Below are 17854 nucleotides of genomic sequence, written 5' to 3'. Positions count from 1 at the left end.
TTAAATATTAGACAGGGGCCATCTTTGTTATTTTTTTGGCACCTGCTGAAGACCTCTTTCAACAAGCCTTTTAAGTGGAGACCTTATCCTGGTCTGTGCTGGGATTGCTTGTTAAGAAGTTTTAAAAGTTTTTTAAAAAATATGTTTGTAAAGGTGTTTTGTTTTAATATGTTTTTAAAGATGTTTTGTTTTAATATATTTTAAAGTCTGTTTTTAAGATGTTTTAATGTGTTTTGAGTGTTTTGTTTGCCCCCCTGGCCTCCTTCTGGGAGGGTGGGATATAAATTCAACAATAAATAAATAAATACCTAAATACAGAACACAAATGGAAACTCAGAACTTAGAGCTGATTAACCCTGAGACCTTATGTATGCCTAGTGTGTCCTCTACCATTCTGTTGCTGAACTGTGACCCTTCCATGGGTCATGGTTTAACTCTTCATCCAATGTCGAGGGGAAAGAAATCACGCTAACTTATTTGGGGAGTGTGTTTTCCACCCTCAGAGCAAAGTTAAAACCTTTGTCATAGTCTGAAAAAGATGTTTCTGGTGCCCAGCTACACACCCTCAGAGATGGAGCTAGTCTCACCTCCTTTGGGAGGGAATCCCATCCCCGAGGTGCTGGCTCAGAAAAGACCCTGTTCTTTACTCAGTAGTGGCCAGTGGCTTGGCATAGGTGGGGCACTGTTGCTCTTCCAGCTTCTCAATGCTTCAGGTTGCTGCCGCAGACTGAGAGGGACAAGTCACGGGGAGCGAGGTGCAGTGAAGTGCAGAGCCAATCCAGCGCTTCTGTTGCTGGGCATTGCTCCAAGCTCCCCACACTTTGCCCCTCCCTTTTTGGGTCAGCAGGAACCCCCCACAGTGTTGGGAAGTTGGGGCAACGGAACCCTTCCTGCACTCCCCCACTGGCTGCACTGTCTATATTCTCCCCAGCAGAACCTCAGTTGGTAGTGGGACATATAACAGAGCTTCTGAAGATGACCTCAACCAATGGGCAGTTTCATACAGGAGGAGGAGCCTTCAGATATCATGGCCCTAAGCTATTTAGGGCTTTATATCTGTCCCAAGGTTATGGTCTGAAGGCACATGAGGCCACCACCTTGGTGACATGAAGCAGGTCTGGGTCTGGGTTTGACTGCCCTGGAACCACGTGTATGCTGCTTTTGGGTTCCATGGTGGAAGAAGGGTGACATCAAAATGTAAGAAAAGGAAGAGAATGCATAGGCAAGCATCAGCACCTTGAACGGCACTCAGAAACAAATCAGACGTCAGTGCAGTTGACATAAGACTGGAGCAACATGGCCTTCAAACCTGGTCATCGAGATACGTACTTCCAAGATATTGTTGGACTTCAGTCCCCTCCATCCTCAGCCAACGTTGCCAATGGTCTGGGATGATGGGAGTTGTAGTCCAACAATGCCGGGGGACCCAGTGTTGGATCTGTGGTTGGATTGCAATTCCCATCATCCACAGCCAGCTTTGCCAGTGGTTGGGGATGATGGGACTTGTAGTCCTACAATGCCTGGGGACCCACACCCCTCCCTAGCCCAATCCCATACTGTGGCTTGGGTGCTTTTACCTGGTTTGAATGTGTCCTTGAACTGGATGGAAGATGTAGAGGTGTGTGTGTGTGTACAGCCTCTGACTTTAGCATAGCTGTAATGAAGTCTGCTATGCTAAGGGAAGAGTCACATTTCTTGCTCCACCCACTTTTGCCTCTGACCCCGCCCATCACAGGCATGTGGCCTCTGGAAGACTGTCCATAAGGAAATGTGGCCCTCGCCCCAAACTATAGTCCCAATCCCTGTTTTACATCAACTAAACCTCAGTTTTCATACTAGAAACAGGAAGACAACCCGATGAAGACTGTTGAATATTATTTTGAAACACCCCAAAGAAGGCGAAAAGAAAGTGGGGAAAGAATGCAAGTCGCTTTTAATTTTTTTTTTTTTGTTAAGGCAGAGGAATGAAGCTTATATTGAAAGTGAGTAAATTTTAATGAAATGGTGCAAAAATGACATCATTTACTCAGAAATCATTAATTTGTCAGCATTAATATTTCAGCTACAACATTGCCTGTCATTTTGTGCCAGCCATGACTGATAAATCTATAAAAGTGTGCTGCTAATTTACTGAATATTTATGTGCCATGTCATTTGCAGAAGAGGTTTTGAAATTTATTTCATTCTGCCAAAGAAGGGCTGTTTCTCTCCCCCACCCCTGCAAAACCTCCAGATGAACAAGGACACCACAGGAAAGCAGGGAGAAACTTCATTCCTTTCACCCAGGAGGGACCATGGAAGGTGTACTTCAGCACCTTGGACAGCTCCTTGAAAGTCCAGACTAAGACCTGGAGTGGATTCCTCTTCCTTAAGGACAGCTGGTATAACACAGTGGGGAGGATTGCTGGGCTGGGAGTCCAGAGTCTGTGAGTTCAAATCCCCATGCATGTCTCCTGGATGTCAAGGGCCAGCTAAAGATCACCCCCACAGTGAGTGGCTCAGGGGTTACGTGCCCTGCCACCTGTGTGTAGTCCCAAGGAGCCCAGTTGCCCCCCAGCTGGCAGTTGCGGACAAGGAAGGGGCTGGCTTGTGCAGCTGTGGCAAGCTAAGCAGGCCCTAGCCAGCTGTGGAGCACTAGCCTCAGAGGGAGGCAATGGGAAACCCCCTCTGAATACCGCTTACCATGAAATCCCTATTCGTAGGGTCGCCGTAAGTTGGGAGTGACTTGAAGGCAGTCCATTTCCATTTACTGATATGGAGCTGCTAGCCGCTACTGGCTCAGAGATGGGAAACCTTAGGTTCTGGGGCAAACTGTGGCCCTCTGAAGGACAGAGGGCCTGTGTGTGAGGGGTGGGCAAGAAATTTGATTCAGTCCACATTTGAAGCTGAATCTATCAAATGTACACTTTCCAAATGAATAGGAGAACCGGAACACAGTCATCCTTTGAAATCCGCGCTTATTCAAATTTAGCAAGGCAGCCTGCCAACCAAAGAGTGTTTTTAAAAATGCATCTCTTAGGGGCAAACATGTATCAAAAACAGAATATAGGAGTGAAAGATAACATACTAAAATGCATTATGTGACGAGGAATTGCTTGCAAAAGCAATTTGCGTTGGCAAAAGTGTGCATGTTAGTCGAAACTGCCCACAAAAAGGTATTTGTTAGGAGGAATTTGCACTTAAATGCTGGAGAATTTTCGTGATAATTTTTTTTAAAAAAAATATTGCACATTGCTGCAGCAATGCCGAGTACTGAATGTAAGACCGGAAAAATGAGAAATTGAAAGAGCCAAAGTGGGCAGAACCTGCTTGGAAAAGTTACTTTTTTGAACTACAACTCCCATCAGCCCAATCCAGTGGCCATGCTAGCTGGGGCTGACGGGAGTTGTAGTTCAAAAAAGTAACTTTCCCAAGCTCTGAGAACCTCCCATCCCTAGTGTGAGTGCATACCTTGGTCCATCCACTTTTGCCGCTGGGAACCGCATGAGGAGGACATGAGTACAATAGCGCTCTCCCCTTGTGTGATTCCCAACAACTGGCACTCAGAGGCAAGCTGCCTCCAACACTGGAGGCAGAGCACAGCCATCATGGCTAGTAGCCATTGATAGCCTTTTCCACCATGAATTGGTCTAATATAAATCCATCCAAGTTGTTGGCCCTCACCGCCTCCTGTGGAAGCGAATTCCATAGTTTAACTCCGCGCTGAATGAAGAAGCCCTTTCTTTTGTCTGTCCTGAATCTTCCAACATTCAGCTTCACCGGATGTCCACAAGATCTAGTGTTAAGAAAGAGGGAGATAGATCCGCTTTCTCCACACACCATGCATAGCTTGAAACACCTCTGCCATTTCCCCTCTTCCTTGCCTTTTTTCTAGAGTTAAAAAAAAAGCCCCAAATGTTGTGACCTTTTCTCACAGGGGAGTCGCTCCACCCCCTCGATCATTTTTGGTTGCTCTTCCTTGAACTTTCCAGCTCCACAATAAGCTTTTTGAGGTGCACCAACCAGGACTAAGCACAGCCACAGTCTTCCACGAGTGTGGTTGCACCATAGAGCAGTGCAGTGGCATTATGACAGCGGCAGTTTTCTTTTCAGTCTTTTTCCTAACGAACCTTAACATGGATTTTGCCTTTTTCACAGGTGCTCCACAGCGGGTCAACATCTTTGTCAACCTACCCGCCACAAATCCAAGGCCTCTTTCCTGGCAGTCACCATCACTTCAGACCATGGAAATGTATATGTGAAGTTAGGAGTTTTTGCCCCAATGTGCCCTTATTTACACTTGCTTACATCGAATCACAGTTGCCATTTTAATGCCCTTCAGCCCAGTACGGAGAGATCCTTTCGGAGCTCCTAGCAACCCCTTTTTGTTCTTACCACCCTGAACAATTTCAGTGTCAGCCTCAGGTTTTGCCACCTCATTGCTCAACCCTAACTCCAAGCCATTTATGAAGTTCAAAAACACCAGTACCAATATAGAACTTTGGGAAAGTCCACTTTTTGTTGGATTAACTTACCAGGAAATACATACTTGGAGAGAAAAGAGTTCCCAGTTCCAGCTGTCTACAGTTGGAGATGCAAGGAGCCATGTGTACCCTTTCATCTCTGTAAGAGAGGCAAAGGAAAGCTGTCTCTTCTTCCAAGGTGGGACAAAAGATAAGGGAGGAGCAAGAAATGAGGTCAGCATCCCTTACGGAGTATCAGTCTAGCACCTGAAGGAAGGTCAGTACAGGTTATATCCAAAAGACAGTCTAGGAAGCTTGGATGTTCTCTCTATCTACTTTAACCCCATGCAAACCCCATCAAGCTGAGTTGCATCGACCACTTCCAGCATCCTTTCATTGGAAGAACTGCCCATTTGCTTCTTGTTTTGTAACCAGTTACTGATCCATAACCCTAACCCTGTCCTCTTATCTCAGGAGTGTTGTTTGATTTTAGCCTGAAGGGCCAGATATTTCTCCATCCCACTGGCCAACCAACTTAGGATGTCTGATGACATCAGGTGATTGACAGGTGGCTGGTCCTGCTCACCTGTCAAAGTTGGCCCATGGAGGTATGGGGATGATGGTGACCAGCCAGGATTGAACTCCCCACACATTAGCTGATGCTCAGGGCACTCAATCCTGCTTTTGCAGAGATAGGCTGTCAGGAGGAGCTGATCCCACTGTTTCTCTACCTGCTCCACAACTGATGTCAGGTGTGGAGCAGGTGGGCATGTTTTTGGAAAACAGCTTCGCAGGCCAAAGAGGGAGGCCTAGCAGGCCAAAGGCCCCCCACCCCTGTGTTATCCCATGACCTCTACGCTTATTCAGCAGCAGATTTGGCACCAGCAGTCAGGCAGGTCAGGCTCTGGCCAAAGGCCCCAGTGGCTCAGAAGGGCCCCTCATGGACATAGTGTGTGCTACTTGCCAGTAATATTGAAATCCAGCAGTTGGGATGTTGGAAAATTCCAACTAAAACAGGAATAGAAATATGCTAACGTTCGCTTATTTGTCTTGTGTGCTGAATGGAAATCAATTCAGTGAATACAATCATTATTTGTTCATAGAATCATAGAATAGTAGAGTTGGAAGGGGCCTATAAGCCATCAAGTCCAACCCCCTGCTCAATGCTGTTGCTTTCGGTCTGCAAATGATACACAATTGATTGCATTCTCCACCCCACCCCATTGGCATTTCCTTCCACACATTGATGCCCAACCACTATGAAAACAGCAGCCTCGTGGTCTCGCTAGTGGGGAAAGTGGGGTGTTTCTCTTACCACCATGGCAATAGCGGTAGGAGAAAACTTTATGGCCACTTGGAGTCTATTGGGGCAGGAGGCCTATTGATGGCACCAGGCCAAAGGCCACCTAAAGTCTGCCGCTGTCCCTGCTCAAGAGTCTTTAATGAGGGACTTTATTGAAATGTCACGAAAACTCTTGAAATTTAAAACTGGATCCTTGCATATTTTTTTCTTGTGGCATGGGGGAAAAGCTGGGGGGGGGAGGAAAAGCATGCACACTTCACTCTCCAAAGTATGTGCTTGTGGGGGGGTGGGGGAGGCTGGGATTTTCTGAGTTGGCTCAAAAGGACCTTAATATTTATGAGCCTCTTGTCCGGTCTTACATGGCCCCTGACGCTTAAAGGCAAAATCAAATCTCATTTAATTATTTCCCTAAAAGACGCTGTCGGATTTTAATATGGGTGTGATGAATATTTAATATGTAGAGCATGGTTTACATAATTCTAATGGAGGGCCGGTCAGCATGGCTGGTCTTCTTACAAATACCATCATCATATTTGTGATTGCCTACACCGAGGGGAAAAAGTGATTTAATAAAATAAAATTTTAAAAACCCACCTTGGGATATTCCATTGAAAACTATTGACTATGCTCCAGGAAGTTCTGGATTGGGATTGGATACATCTGCCATCTCCCCAGAGCTTGGAAAAGTTACTTTTTTGAACTACAACTCCCATCAGCCCCAGCCAGCATGGCCACTGGATTGGGTTGATGGGAGTTGTAGTTCAAAAAAGTAACTTTTCCAAGCTCTGCATCTCCCCATGTCTGAAGAACATAAGAAAAGTCTGGCTGCTGGATCAGGCCAGTGGCCCATCTAGTCCAACATCCTGTTCTCACAGTGGCCAACCAGTTGCCCACGGAAAACCTGCAAGTGGGACCTGAACACGACAGCACTCTCCCCTCTTGTGATTCCCAGCAACTGGCGCTCAGAGGCCCACTGTCTCCACCAGTGGAAGTAGAACATAGCCATCGTGGCTAGTAGCCATTGATAGCCTTCTCCACCTCCATGAAGTTGTTGAGTCCTCTTTGGAAGCCGTGACATCTGACAAAGTAGCAGAGCTTGGGAAAGTTACTTTTTTGAACTACAGCTCCCATCAGCCCCAGCCAGCATGGCCACTGGATTGGGCTGATGGGAGTTGTAGTTCAAAAAAGTAACTTTTCCAAGCTCTGCAAAGGAGGCTGCAGTCCACAGAAGGTTCTGTCATAGGCTGTGGGTGAGTCAGAAGCTGGAAGCCAGGAGCTGTTAGACAGGTAAGGGTTAGGAACTGGTGAGCAATTAGGAGAATTGGGGAAACCCGGAATGGGGACCAAAGAGCAAGACTCGAAATACAAGGCACACTGGAGTTCAGGTAGACCTTGCTGCATGAGCAAAGCACCGCTCGAGACAGGAAAGCCCTTTATATGCCTTCCTGCCCCAGAGGAGCCAATGGCCAGCATGGGCGGAGCCAGTCTAGAAGGTTCTTCCCTGAGTGCAGAATAGTGCCCCTGCCTGCCACATGGTGGCAGTGGTCAGCAGTTCCTGACAGACACAATCCATGGATTCGATGCCTCAAGACACTCTGCTGCTTCTGCTGCAACACACCACAGCCACTTCACATGGTATGAAAGCCATGTAAGACATGCTTCCATGTGGCTCCATGTGGGGGAGGGACTCAATGACAGGAAGCCACTCTGCCAGGTGCATCAAGCTGGCCTTTCACTGCCATGGCTAGCAGGTTGAAGCTCACTGTTTAGGAATGTTCTGCTTGCTTGTAGTAGTAACAAATTCCTCCAAATGGGGATCTACAGCAGAGTCAATAGTTATATATCCTTCTGGAATTAACTGCTTCGTTAGCTCACTGTGGGCAGAAGGGTGGCTTTCAAACTGTGCTCCCAAGCTAACTTGACAGCTCCTCAGATACTCCTCAGGGAGAAGATCTGTAATGGTGGACAAGGATTCTTGAAAGATGGTCACCCATCACTGCGAATTGCTAGCCAAGTGCAGCCACAGGGGAAGATCGAGTGTGATCCAGGGGGCACTTTTCCCTAGATGTCAGGGATGGGTTGTGCACAGCAGCCAGAGGCCAGCCAGGAGCTGGGGACCAGGAGTCAGTAGTAAGGAACCAAAAGACAAGCCAAGAAGCAGAGTCAAGAAACAAGCTAAAGGTCAAGGCCGAAGGCAGTGGTGGCTGGTGACTCCATGCCAGTGAATCTGCTCTGAGTTTTAGCCTGAACTTTTCAGGAACTGTGTTTGGATACCCTGAAAGTTCAGACTAAAGCCCAGAGCAGATTCCACTGTCCTACTGGCATGGAGCCACCACTGGCCAAAGGACAACTAAGGGTACGGAAAACACACCAGAGCTCAAGAAGACCTTGTTGCTCATATAAGGTCCAACTGGAACAAGCATCCCTATTATACTCCTTCTTGTCCAGAAGGATCCAATGGCTTTCCTTTGCCTCAGTGAGCTGGACCAGTCCAAGGCCTGAGGGGGTCTTCCCTGAGAAACTGCCACTGGCTGTTCAACAGCTCGCCACGCGGGGCAGAAGTACACAGATCCCAGCAGCTCCTGACAGCATAGGACAGGGATGGAGAGCCTGCAGTCCTCCAGTTATTGTTGGACTTCAACTCCCACCAGCCCCAACCAGCATGGCAAAGGGACAGGGGATGACAGGGGCTGGAGTCCAACAACATACTGTGTCCAGTTCTGGTCTCCGCACTTCAAGAAGGATGCAGACAAACTGGAACAGGTTCAGAGGAGGGCAACAAGGATGATCAGGGGACTGGAAACAAAGCCCTACGAGGAGAGACTGAAAGAACTGGGCATGTTTAGCCTGGAGAAGAGAAGACTGAGGGGAGATATGATAGCACTCTTCAAGTACATGAAAGGTTGTCAGACAGAGGAGGGCTGGGATCTCTTCTCGATCATCCCAGAGTGCAAGACACCGAATAATGGGCTCAAGTTGCAGGAAGCCAGATTTCAACTGGACATCAGGAAAAATGTCGTAACTGTTAGAGCCATATGACAATGGAACCAATGACCTAGAGAGGTTAGTGGGCTCTCCGACACTGGAGGCATTCAAGAGGCAGCTGGACAGCCATCTGTCAGGAATGCTTTGATTTGGATTCCTGCATTGAGCAGGGGGTTGGACTTGATGGCCTTATAGGCCCCTTCCAACTCTACTATTCTATGATTCTATGAACATCTGGAGGGCCACAAGTCCCCCACCGCTGGTGTAGCAGAACAATGAAGCCTTGTGGACTGGGCACTGTAGAACAATCTGCAGAATCCCCTGCAGTACACACAACTTCCATTTCAAAGATGACAGGCAGATGGATACTTATACCTAGACAGTTCGGCAACTACTGGAAGCGACTGTTATGCATCAAGAACTGGTTCATATGAGCACAATTACCATAACTCATTTGTCGTTCAGAGTTTTGGCCCAGTCTGACTGTGTTACGGCCTTTATTATTATTATTATTATTATTATTAAGATAACCTAACATCAACCCACAAGAGAGAAATCCCATGCTTTTCCATTTAAATGGGTTAATCGTTAGTTAGCAAAATTATCTCTCGGAATGTTAATTGGTCCAGTCAAGAGGAACATTCATTATGGTTTCTTTGATCAATCTCAGTGTTTCTTTGTCTCCACCCTCCTGCTCCCTAGCTGGGGCTGTCATTTGGGGGAGGAAAAGCTAGCATTGAGGAACCATCAAAAAACGAGTTAGAAAATTTCAAACAGAAGATGTTGTGAAGACGGACAGGATCTGTTTTTCCCTCCCGCAAGATGACAATCCAAGAAAAAACAGCCTGAATATTTAGAAACCACACTTTTGAATTCTTGAGCAATAAAATAAAATAAAAACAGCAGCCGGTTTCAAAAGCATTTGGATTCTGACAGCTGCAACCTCCCTGACATGAAAATATTTCCTACAGAGCATGGTTAGCCAAAGAGATGCCCTCCAGATATTATTAGGGTCCATCTCTCATCAGCTCTAGCCGGCATGGCCACTGTTGGGAGGTGTAGAAACACAGAGACAATATTCACTGTTCAGTCACTTATATCCACTAACAGGTTATTGAACAGTAGGAGTGCGCATGTCCCCCCCCAAAAATTTTTGGTGCTTTGGATTGGGTCCAGTCTCACCTGAAAGAACCTGGACCCAACTCCCAAACCCAATCGGGGGATTTGCACCATCTTAGGTTTAATTAGGGTTTAAACTGTAATTAAACTTGCAGTCAGTGTGAATGGCGAAAGGACAAGCCAAAGACTCTGCCTATGCGTCCTTCTCTCACCCCCACTCCTCAGCACCAACCGCACCTTTCATTAGGCTTTAATATCCAACTGCCCCCTTTTGACAGCACCAGATCATTCCAAGTGGACCCAATCCAGGGTGATCTGGGGCTGCTTCGATCTGCTCCGGGCAAATCCCAGATTGCCTCAAATTGGTCTGATTCCATTCGGGATCTGGGATTTGTCCAGAGCCATTGCCCAGCCCTATGAAACAGGCTGGATATTGTTAATTTCTTAATATATCGGGAGACGGCATGGACATCTAGGTAGATGAAGGGCTAGAGCTCTGTAGCCACATCCTGGGAAACTTCCATATACAGCACCTCTTCCTTAATGGAAAGAAGAAAGGTGGAGTATAGATTGAATAAATTCATTGAAGACTCTCTGTGCCTGGAGTCACCAGGGGCAGGAAGTAGTTTTAGGTAGGTAGGCATCAACCATAAGATTTGGTTCAGACTCTCATTTGGTGCTTTGGAAAAGAGCAAGATTTGGTCCAAGGTGCTTTGGAAGCTGTCCAATCTGGCTTGGTGTAAAGAAGGACTTTTAAATTTTTTTGGCAGAATTGGATGAAATTTGCAGGCACAGTAGCAGCCCCTTCTGGGGGGATGAATCCTACCAAATTTCAGAAGGGTACCTCCAGTAGTTTACCTGCAAGGTCAGCCTTTACAGTTAGCTGTGCCTTACGCCAAAATGACAACATTACACACGCAACCTCATTTTATAAATCCCCGTCTCTCTTTCCTCATGGGGAAAGCCTGAGACTGCTCTCGTTAATATTCCCAGGTGCTAACGATATTGTGATTTAAAGAGGCTGTATAAATGCCAAGCATTAGTCTTTTTATGGACCCATTTCCTTTGTTTATTATAATTTGGCTTTTTAGTTATTGCCACTCAGACATTCAAGAGCCCTCCTCTCCCCCCTTCCAGGCCGTAGCCGGTGCCTGTTATGCCACCCAAAAGGCATGTATGAATTTATACCTTTGGATGTCACAATGCTGCTCTAATTAAAGATATGCCCAAGTCCTGCCATGCATGAAGGGGGATTTTTCACATCCTTCACAACAAAGGCATGCATATGGCAGATGGCTGGCATCCCTCAAAAGAAGCTTGTAAATCAGGGATGGGAACCTTTTGAGCCAAGCATGCCAGATCTCCACACCCAGTGGACCAACCGTCTGATGTCAGCGACCATCCACCTGTCAATCATCTGATGTCTGGTGATTGCCAGGTGGGTTGTCCAGCCCACCTGTCAAAGTTGGCCCTCGGAGTGGGGAGGGGGAGATACTGCCTAAGCAGGATTGAACTCCCCATTCATCAGCTGATATGTGTGGGTTTCCATACTGCATTTTGCAGCTGTCTCTCTATTTGCACCCCACCTGGGATCACTTCTGATGTCAGGTGTGGGACAGGCAGGCATGGTTTTGGGAAAACAATCTCATGGGCCAAATGGGGTGGCCTGGTGGGCCAAATTTGGCCCACTGGTGGAGATTCCCCACTCCTGTTGTATAAATAATCACTCTCCTGGTCTCCTATGGTGAGTTACAAATTTCTCCAAGTGGCCAAACATGTTTACTTTTGAAACTGGGAAGATGGCTGTTTACCCTCTAATATTTCACAGCAGAAGCTTGAGAAAGACTTTGCAACAACGAATCCTTGCAACAACCACTTTGCAGTCTCCGCTATCTCCACTACTGCATTTTGTGGGAGGGTTTTCACCACATTCTGTTTACTGTACTCCAGTACTCTGAAACAGGCCATCATCCATGGATTTCAAAGCCAATATGGCTTTGTTGGGGACAATTCCCTAGAAAAACACAGTAGATGACCTCAAACTCTGTCTAGCTAGAACTCTAATGACCACTACAAATATCCTCTGGGCAGTGAACTGAATATGTCACACATTATGTAGAACAGGGATTCCCATCATAGTGCCCATGGGTGCACATGTACCCTCAGAAGTCTGCCTTGGTGCCACATGGTTCCCTACCCACACTGGAATTAGACTTCAAAGAAGTATTCTATTGTAGCCAATAGGATAGGGTGACATGTGTGCTTCGTCGCCATCCTCACAACAGAAAGAAAACAGTAAGCGGCAACTGGACAAAATTTGGGGACATTGTACAGGTGACACTTTGTGACAATGTCCTACAAAGACTGCCCTGTAGGTGTACTTATGTGTAAATTGTACAGTGAACACTAAGGCAGGAGTGATTTTTTGCCCCACAAAATTAGATGAATGAATTTCTAAACATGCAGATGCCCTTTTGCTGACCAGGACAAAGCTACGTCTGAGGTTGATACAACCTCCTTGTAAAAACTCAGCAAGAAAACCCCCATGTCCTTCATTCATCAAAGATTGCAGTAGACACACACCCCTCTGATTTTTCTCTTTCATTTCAGAACAACGCTGTCATTTATTTCCCTGATAATTCTGCACGGAAATATTTTCAGTCCAGGCCGAGAGATCTATTTCACATCCCCACCCACCACATTAGCCTCTGAATATTCTCATTATGCCATTACTAATTAGAAAGTCTCTCAAATTGGCGGCTGCATGGGAGAAGCAGAAGTAGACGGGGGGGAGAGAGTCGGAGCGCTAAGCATATGGCATAATATCCTATTAATGAACACTCTAAATTCAAAAAGCAGGTCAGTTGCTCATTCCTTCTCCGTGTCACCCAGGCAGGGGAGAAAGGGAAGGAAACTCAACCTCACCCACCAGCATCTCCGCCATTGTCTCTTCGCAAAACGCAAAACGCTTTGGAACGCAGTGCTGCCTAAGCCAAACCTTGCATTTCCTAGGATAACCTCCCCCGTATCTAAATACTGGAGGAGAAAAAAACAGGGTGCTCTTTTGGTGGGAGGGCGGATCATGCAAAGGATCTCAGCTTGAAGGCTTCTGCTCAGGTCTCAGGCAGAGGGCAGGGGGCGAAATTAAACAGCAGACAGCATTCTTTTGGCCCTTCCCGGTTTAGCTTGGCTCTGATGCCTCTGACTCCTCGATCAGGAGCGGCAGACCTTTTTAGGAACATAGGAAGCTGCCTTATACTCAGGGCCGGTGCCAGGCATGACTGGGCCCTTGGGCACCAGCCTGCCCCAGGCCTGCAGTGCCATAGCCCAATACCCCCCCTACAGGCGGTGTGGGGCTACTAAGCCCATCTACCTCTTGTGTCATGTGAACGAAGCGCATATGTAGCGGGCATGCCTGCCATCAACCAAGATGGTGGCAGGGGCATCAGCCCCTTAGGGAAGCCCCTGCCATTATCTTGGGCGATGGCAAGCGTGTGCACACAGTGTACATGGCATTCACACTGACAGGAGAGGTAGGTGGAGCATGCATGAGGGCTTATTGAAGCTCGCACTGTCTGTATTGGGGAGTGCCTGGGAGCTCTCTGCGGTCCACAGCAGGGTTGGGTTTCAGAACCAGATGCTGGTGCGGATCACGGAATGGGAGCGTCACCCTCCCACCCTAAGGAAAGGTCCTTCAGGGGCCCCTCTATGCTGCAGGGGCCCTCAGCCAGTGCCCAACCTGGCCACCCTCTGGCGCCGCCCCTGCTTATACTGAGTTACCCCAAACACCAATACTAACAAGCACACAACTGGAGAATTATCTGAGAATTAATGTGGTGTTCAACACAATTGTGTGCAGCATGTTTTTCTTTTCGGCACATGTGTGTGTATTCTATCCGCTTTTTTAAAGTATTAATTCGGTGTTTGTTCCGTGTTCCCCATATTTCATAAACGATGTATTTGTGCATGAAATAATTCCCTGGCTGTGTGCTTGTTGCCGCTGGTGTTTTGGTTTCATATTCATCTGGTGCCTTAGCTTGTGTTATTATACCATGTCAGACCATCAGTCCACCGTGCTCGGTATTGTCTACACAGAGTAGATCCACTGAAGCTAACAGACGTGACTTGGGCTGCAATCCGGTACACACTTACCTGAAGGTAAGTCCCACTGAACCCAAAGGAGCTTGCTTCTGAGTAAACATGTATTGGATTGGATTGCTAGTTAGGTCCTCCAGCTTCAATGGTTCTACCCTGAGTAGGACTTGGTTGAATGCAACCCCCTCTTCTCCTCCTCTTTTAAGGGTAGTATCCAACTAAGTCCTACTCAGAGTAGACACAATGAAATTAACAAACCTAACTTAGCCATGTCCAATGGATCTACTGTGAGTAGGAGTAGCATTGAATGCTACCCTAAGACTTTTTGTCACTAGTCGTGGCAGTACTGTAGCCAGAAGCACCTTCTCTGGTGGGATAACCACTAAGCTTAGATTCCTGGCAGATAAGTGGCTGTTGCTTACCTGGAGGAAGAGGGGGAGAAGCAAAGCTGTGGGGAAGTCAGTGTGCTGCAAATGTATTGCTAGGAGTGCCAGATGATCACTAAGCCCTTCCCCTCTCCCTCTCTGTCTCCCGGTAAGCCACAGAGGCCCACCTACCAGGAAGGAGGCAGGGATTTCCATCCCATCCTGCGTTCAACAGAGTCAGCGCTGTTTCTGTTCTGCTGCGGTTCAGCTTCCACAAAAACCAACATTCTTCGTCTCACTATCCACTGTGGCTGCAACGAACATAATTAATTATGTGATTAATTGAAATGCATTCCAGCGGAAGGGAAATGTCAAAACCAATGCAGAAAATGATCGCTATGCAGTCATAGCCACGATGGCTATGCTCTGCCTCCATAGTCAAAGGCCATATGCTTCTGAATACCAGTTGCTGAAACCACAAGAGGGGAGAGTGAGCTTTGCGCTCAGGTCCTGCTTGAGGTTTCCCATGGGCAACTGGTTGGCCGCTGTGAGAACAGAATACTGGACTAGAAGGTCCATTGGCCTGATCCAGCAAGCTCTTCTTACGTTCTTAAAGCACCGTAATTGTTTGCGTAGTGTTTATGGACTATATAAACAGTGATAGCCAATACCAGTCATATTTGCTTGAGTGGTTTTTGTTCCTGACCTCAGATGAACATACAAAACAGCAATTTCCACTCTCATTTCGATTTCCAGTGGAAATCTCCAACATCCCTACGAAAATGACACCTCCTTTGGCTTCCCCTCTCTTGGTGAGTTGACCTCCTCGCTGCCATCACCATCGGCTGCTTCTCTTTCTCCTTGTCATTGCTTCCAACTGCTTGAGGCTAGGTAAAGGCCCAGTGAACACAGTGGCATCAATTGCCCCTCCTTCTCACCACCACCATTGCCTGGGTCAGCGCAAGAGGCAGGTCAACAAGCACGGAGGTTGCCGTGGTAAAAAGCAGGAAGTGCAAGGGCCACATTCAGGGTCCTGGTTTTGGTCTACAAGCCCCATGCAACTTATCTTATTTGTTTGTTTGTTTATTAAATTTATATCCCACTGTTCCTCCTAGAAGGAGCCCAGGGCAGCTTGGGACCAGGATACCTGAAAGAGTGTCTTACCCCTTATATACCGAGTCGATCACTCTGCTCTACAGGTGAGAGCCTCCCGCAGATCCCATCTCATCAGGAGGTCTGTTCTGCACAACCTAGGAAGCGGACCTTTAGTGTTGTGGCACTGACCCTCTGGGATTCCCTCCCCTTAAATATTAAACAGGTGTCATCTCTGTTATCTTTTCGGCACCTACTGAAGACCTTCCTCTTTCAACAAGCCTTTTAAGTAGAGACCTTATCCCGATCTGCTTCTGCGCTGAAATTGCTTTTTTTTAAAAAGATGCTTTTACAGATGTTTTGTTTGAATATGTTTTCAAGTCTTTTGGTTTTAAGATGTTGTAGAGTGCTTTTAGTGTTTTCATTTGCTGCCCTGGGCTCCTTCTGGGAGGAAGGACGGGGTATACAATTAATTAGTTAATTAAATGTGAGGGGCTCTTGTCAGTGGTCCCCTGCTGGAGTGCAAACCTTCAGCAGATGCCCGGCCATGCCGACCATTGGCGCTAGCCCTAGCCTGCTCCCCTTGTTTCTAACTCATCACCCTAAGATTTTACTCTTTTCCCTGAGAAGAAGACTTAAAAAAATAATCCCTGATGCTTTAGATCATGACTGGAGCCCTGGCTTTGCTACCCCTCTAAGCCGTGACTTGTTTTCTGAAGGTGAAATAGCAACATTTCCTATCACGGCCCCACTCTGCCTCCACCTTTTTTTCTTTCGGCAGATATAATCCTTCATCCTTTCAATCTCATTGGTCTTGTTGTCTTCAAGGTTTATAAAGCTACTGAATGACATGATGTCAGCTGAATCTTTAATGGACTCATCATTAGCCAAGACCTAAGTGAGTGAGCTTTGTTGCCTCTCTCCCCATTATCACCCATTCCTGCCATCGCTAATTTCCCCTCTAAGAGAGCATGGAAATATAACCTTTCCACAATGTGTCAGGAACACCCGGATCTGTACGAGCTGCCCCTGGTGGTGAAGCACTGAATTGCAGCTGGCAGCCTTCTCAGGAAAGAAGCTTCCAGACTGACTCCACCCACACCCAAGCTCCCCATTGGATCCTTCTGGGCAGGAAGAAGCGTAAGAGGACTTCCTGGGATGGCTAAGCCATGCTGAAGCAACAAGATCTTCCTGCATCCTTGGTTATTCCTTCATCCTGCTTCCTTTGCTCTGGACCTATGACTTTTGGACCCTGCCTTCTGGTTTGCCCTTCGGTCCTGGCCTTAAGTTCGTCCCATGGCTCTTTCTTCTTGACTCACTTCAAACTGCTGCCCACAGAGCAGCCCTAGAGGGGCAGGCACTGACGACCGTTCACCTAGACAGTGGAGACGGGTGGCTTCAGTGTTGGTGGGGCAGTGAAGCCATTGCAGGAGCTGTCCAAGGTGCTGAAGCATGCTCCCAGCATGGGGTCAACTCCTTGGACAGTTCCTTGATTGTTCAAACTAAAACCCAGAGGGGATTCACTGCCCTACTGACATCAGAGCCACCGTCTCCACGGCACCCAGGGTTATCAGCATTCCCTGGGATGAGAGACCTATTCTTTCATTCTTTATTTTAAAAAAACACCAGGTACATGGGTGGTGCTATATAAACAAAGAAACAAAAATGAATGACATTCCATCATGTGTATTGCAGCGTTACCAAGGATAAATCTAGAGCATCTGGTTGGAGTGGTTGCCACTGGTCAGTTAACACCTAAAATTAACACCTAAGTTCTAGCCTAAGATTTCCAGTCATTATCGGGCTGTTGTTGTTATGTGCCTTCAAGTCGATTACTACTTATGGTGACTATGAATCAGCGACCTCCAAGAGCATCTGTCGTTGAACCACCCTGTTCAGATCTTGTAAGTTCAGGTCTGTGGCTTCCTTGATGGAATCAATCCATCTCTTGTTTGGCCTTCCTCTTTTTCTACTCTCTTCTGTTTTTCCCAGCATTATTGTCTTTCCTAGTGAATCATGTCAACCTCAGTTTCATCATTTTAGCTTCTAGTGACAGTTCTGGTTTAATTTGTTCTGACACCCCATTATTTGTCTTTTTCGCTGTCCATGGTATGCGCTCTCCTCCAACACCACGTTTCAAATGAGTTATTTTTCTCTTATCCAGTTTTTTCACTGTCCCCATTATAGAGTGCTTTCTGTTTTAGAGGCCTGGTGTGGATGGAGAGACACTGGTGACCAGTAAACGTTGCTAACATTTACAACAACAAGGCATTCACAACATCTCCTTTGATGAAAGGAAAAAGGGGCAGAGGAGTTTGGTCCATTAGGGTGAATGGGGCAGTGCCCTACAACCTCACCTTGCCCTCAGCAAAGCCCCCCATATCTGCCTTCCTGCTTTTGTCCAGTCTAGGGGGCGGCACTTCCTGTCACCTTCTTCTGCTTTAGTCTCGGTG

Source organism: Rhineura floridana, chromosome 21 (genome assembly GCF_030035675.1).
Source record: "Rhineura floridana isolate rRhiFlo1 chromosome 21, rRhiFlo1.hap2, whole genome shotgun sequence".
Classification (NCBI taxonomy): Eukaryota; Metazoa; Chordata; class Lepidosauria; order Squamata; family Rhineuridae; genus Rhineura; species Rhineura floridana.
This window is presented reverse-complemented; position numbering follows the sequence as displayed.